Source organism: Arachis hypogaea, chromosome 9 (assembly GCF_003086295.3).
Source record: "Arachis hypogaea cultivar Tifrunner chromosome 9, arahy.Tifrunner.gnm2.J5K5, whole genome shotgun sequence".
NCBI lineage: Eukaryota > Viridiplantae > Streptophyta > Magnoliopsida > Fabales > Fabaceae > Arachis > Arachis hypogaea.
In genome coordinates this window covers 59799136-59803120 of record NC_092044.1, presented here as the reverse complement: position 1 = coordinate 59803120, position 3985 = coordinate 59799136, and the positions used below count along the sequence as shown (strand labels likewise).

Genomic DNA, 3985 nt, shown 5'->3' with positions numbered 1-3985 from the left:
TACCGAAATTTACATAAGCTTTAAATACATACATTAAGCAAATAATAGAGTAACCAGAGCAGATTAAAGAGATAAAGAGAAAAGAGTAATATAGATACATAGAAAAGAGTAATCAGATAGAGTAAAGAGATACAGAGAAAAGAGTAACCAGAGCATAGTAAAGAGACAAAGTGAAAAGAGTAATATGATAAAGAGATTTGAGAACAAGCAGAGGGCTTGTTAAAAGGTCATTTGTTGCATTAAGGCAACTCCAGAAGTTCACCTAGAGGTCCTGTCGGCCCAAGTTCACCTACAGTGAGTTATTATTCCTATAGGCCGGAGTTCACTTACAGTGAATATCAATTGTGTATCTCAGGGTGTTGCTCCTTGATAAACCACTATTTTATGGTTTATCTTGTGCTTAATTGAGTGGATTTTATCAACTTTTTACCCACTTATTCATATGATTTGCATGTTTTATATTTTCCTTCCTGATTCTGTGCTATAATTGAAAACATGCTTCTTTGGCTTTTATTTCCTTTTATTTTAATCCTTTCTTATTACCATTAGATGCCTTGATATGTGTGTTAAGTGATTTCAGGAATTACAGGGTAGGAATGGCTTAGAGGATGGAAATGAAGCATGCGAAAGTGGAAGGAATACAAGAAGTTGAAGGAACTGAAAAGCTGTCAACCTGACCCTCTCACACTAAAACGATAATAACTTGAGCTATAGAGGTCCAAATGATGCGGTTCCACTTGCATTGGAAAGCTAACGTCCGGGGCTTCGATTTGATATATAATTTGCTATAGTGGCCATACAGATAGGCGACGTGAACGCGCGCTCCATGCAGACGCGTCGCATCTGCGAACTTCAATCCGCGCGGACGACGCCTCCGCATCACTTTGCCGCAACCTGTAAGGACCAGATTTCACAATCAGCGACTTCTGTGCTATTTCTGACCCAGTTTTCGGCTCAGAGAACACAGATTAGAGGCTATAAAGTAGGAGAATGCATCCATTCATAATCATGCTTTCATAATTCACTTTTTAGGATTTAGATGTAGTTTTTAGAGAGAGAGGCTCTCTCATCTCTCTTAGGATTTAGGATTAGGATTTTTAGAAATTAGGATTTATCTCATCTTCATATCAAGTTCAATATTCCTTTATTTTGACTTCTCTTCTACTTTGAGATACTTTAAATGTTTTTATTTGTATTTGATTTATGTTGCCCAATTAGCTTATGAATATTGTCCATGTTAGATTTTCTTGCTTTGAATGTATGTTATTTGAGGTATTTCAAATCTAAGATTCATATTTAGCTTTTTATATTATTGGCTTTAATTGATTAACTGGAAGCTCTTGAGTTACCAACTATTTATGATTGATTGTTATGTCGGCTAATTAACTGGAATTCCACTAACTCTAGTCTTTCCTTAGGATTTGGCTAGAACTTGGGAAATCCAACCAATTGGTTCACTTGACTTTCCCTTGCTTACGCAAAGGTTAACTAAGTGGGATTAATTTCCATTCTTATAGGAGTAACTAGGATAGGACTTCTGAATTTTCATATCTTGCCAAGAGTTTATTTTATAGTTAATCATTTATTTTATTTGTCCTTTAATTTACTTGTTCCCCACTTTCAAAACCCCAATTTACAAAACCCGTAACCAATAATAAGAACATACCTCTCTGCAACTCGTTGGGAGACGACCTGGGATTCATACTACGATTATTTTAATTTTCAATATTGTGACAACCCCTTTTAAATTGATAAGCGGATTTTTGGTTGGTTAAGGATTGTACTTGCAACGTATCCCTATTAATAAATTCTTAACTCGCCAATTTCTGCCACGTCAATTTTTGGCGCCGTTGCCGGGGAGTTGCAACAGTGTGCTAATTTATTGATTGGTATTTATTTTAATTGCAATTTTTCTTTTCATTCTGTCACTATGAGCTGTATGTTTCTTTCGTTAAATGATGCATTCCCTTCCTGATCCAAGCTTTCCAGTATTTGACCCTGAGATTGAAAGAACTCTTTCACGTATAAGGCAAGCTCGGTGTCGGCGACTCCTCTTTGAGGACGAACCTGAACCATTGTCTAAGGAAGAAACAAGCTCCCTTTCTACTGATCCAGTTCATTTACGTGCAGGTGACATGGCAGCACCCAGAAGAGTCACTATCCAGGAGGAAGGAGCCCCTGATTTTACGCTCCAACCATTCCAGGCACACCACCCAGCAGTAGCTGTAGATTTTGAAATAAAGTCTTCACTACTCAACTTGATGCCCAAGTTTCATGGCTTACCTGCTCAAGAGCCTATCAAGCATCTTAGGGATTTACAGACTGCTTGTTCTACTGTTAAGCGTGATGGCACTGATGAAATCTCCATTCTGTTGAAAGCCTTCCCGTTTTCTCCAGAGGGAAAGGAAAGAGAGTGGTACTACACTCAACCTGGAATAACTATTTCCAACTGGGATACACTTAGGAGAGAGTTTCTGGAGAAATTATTTCCAGCTGAAGTTGCCGATAAGCTAAGGAAGGACATGTCTATGATCGTTCAGGATGAATATGAGACCCTCTATGAATACTTGGAACGCTTCAATAATCTTCGAGAAGCATGCCCCCATCATATGATTGACAAGATAGCGTTGCTCGGCTACTTTACACAGGGTTTGAAATCTCAAGATAGGACCACATTGGAAGGTGCTAGCAATGGTTCTATGAAAAAGTACAAGACTACGGAAGAAGCATGGCAATTGATCAGCGACTTAGCTGACTCTACTAGGAATCACAGGCAAAAACAAAGTTGGTCAAGAGCTATTGCAGAGGTATCCACTAGTAAAGAGAATGCTGCTATAGCTCAGAGCTTATGTGAAATGACCATCTTGCTGAAGCAGATGCAACTGAATCAACAACAGCCTCAGCAAGTTCAGCCTTCTCCACCACAGCACAGCCAGCAGTTGGTTCCACAAAGAGTATGCAGAATCTGTGCAGATTACAGTCACTATACCGATGAGTGTCTGCAACTCCAACCAGAAGACAATACTGTAGCAGCCACTCATAACTTTCATGAACGCCCCAATCAAGGGTATAATCAAGGTGGTAACTATAATCAAGGATGGCAGGATAACTCTAACCAAGGCTGGAGAGACAATTCTAACCAGGGTTGGAGGGACAATCATAACAGAAGAGGCAGAAATAACAATGGAAATCAGAGGTGGAATAACAATAACAACTTCAGGCAACAGAATCAGAATCAGATCTACAGAGCACCTCATTTAAGACAGCCTCAAGCATCTCAGCAGACCTCTCAGATCACTTACCCCTCTTCATCTCCTAATGATGAGTTACTAGTATCTATTGATCGGAGACAGCAGGCCATGGAAAACAACCTTACTTCTACTCTGAATGGTTTGAATTCTACTTTGCAAGCCCTTGTCTCACAGATTGGATCAATGAACAACTCCAACAACCAGTCCTCAAGATCTGGTGGACTCCCCTCTCAACCATTACCCAACCCAAAGGGTGGTATTAATGACATCACCCTAAGGTCCAAAACCACACTGCAAGAGAGGAATCAGGAAGAGCCAAATCCACCTGAACACACCTTAGCTGAAGAGGTAGTGGAAATAGAAGATGTTGAAGAAGAAAAGAGCATACAGGACATGGCTGAAGATGAAGACGCCAAATCAGAGAAAGAAGCACCAAAGGGCGCAGACACTATAGAAGACGCCGTTCCTATTCCATTTCCACAACTTGCAAGGAAGCCCAGGAAGCAGTTGGAACCTGATCCCAAAATGGTACAAATCTTCAAAAAGGTTGAGGTAACTGTTCCCCTTTTTGAAGTCATTCAACAGGTACCTAAATATGCAAAGTTTCTAAAAGATTTGTGCATACATAAAGACAAAATTAATGAATTAGAAACTATTCCTTTAGGAAGTTCTATATCTGCTTTAATGGGAAATATACATGAAAAAATGTAGTGATCCAGGTCCATGCAAGGTTA

The 3985-nt window shown here is 39.4% G+C and overlaps 1 non-coding gene across 1 annotated transcript; it reads right to left on the bottom strand.

Annotated features, from left to right (window-relative positions):
• Window positions 1-2507: 2507 nt before the first annotated feature.
• LOC112713172 (small nucleolar RNA R71) lies at window positions 2508-2615 on the bottom strand. Its single transcript, XR_003158146.1, has one exon. It is a non-coding gene; the product is annotated as a small nucleolar RNA R71 (small nucleolar RNA).
• Window positions 2616-3985: the final 1370 nt, after the last annotated feature.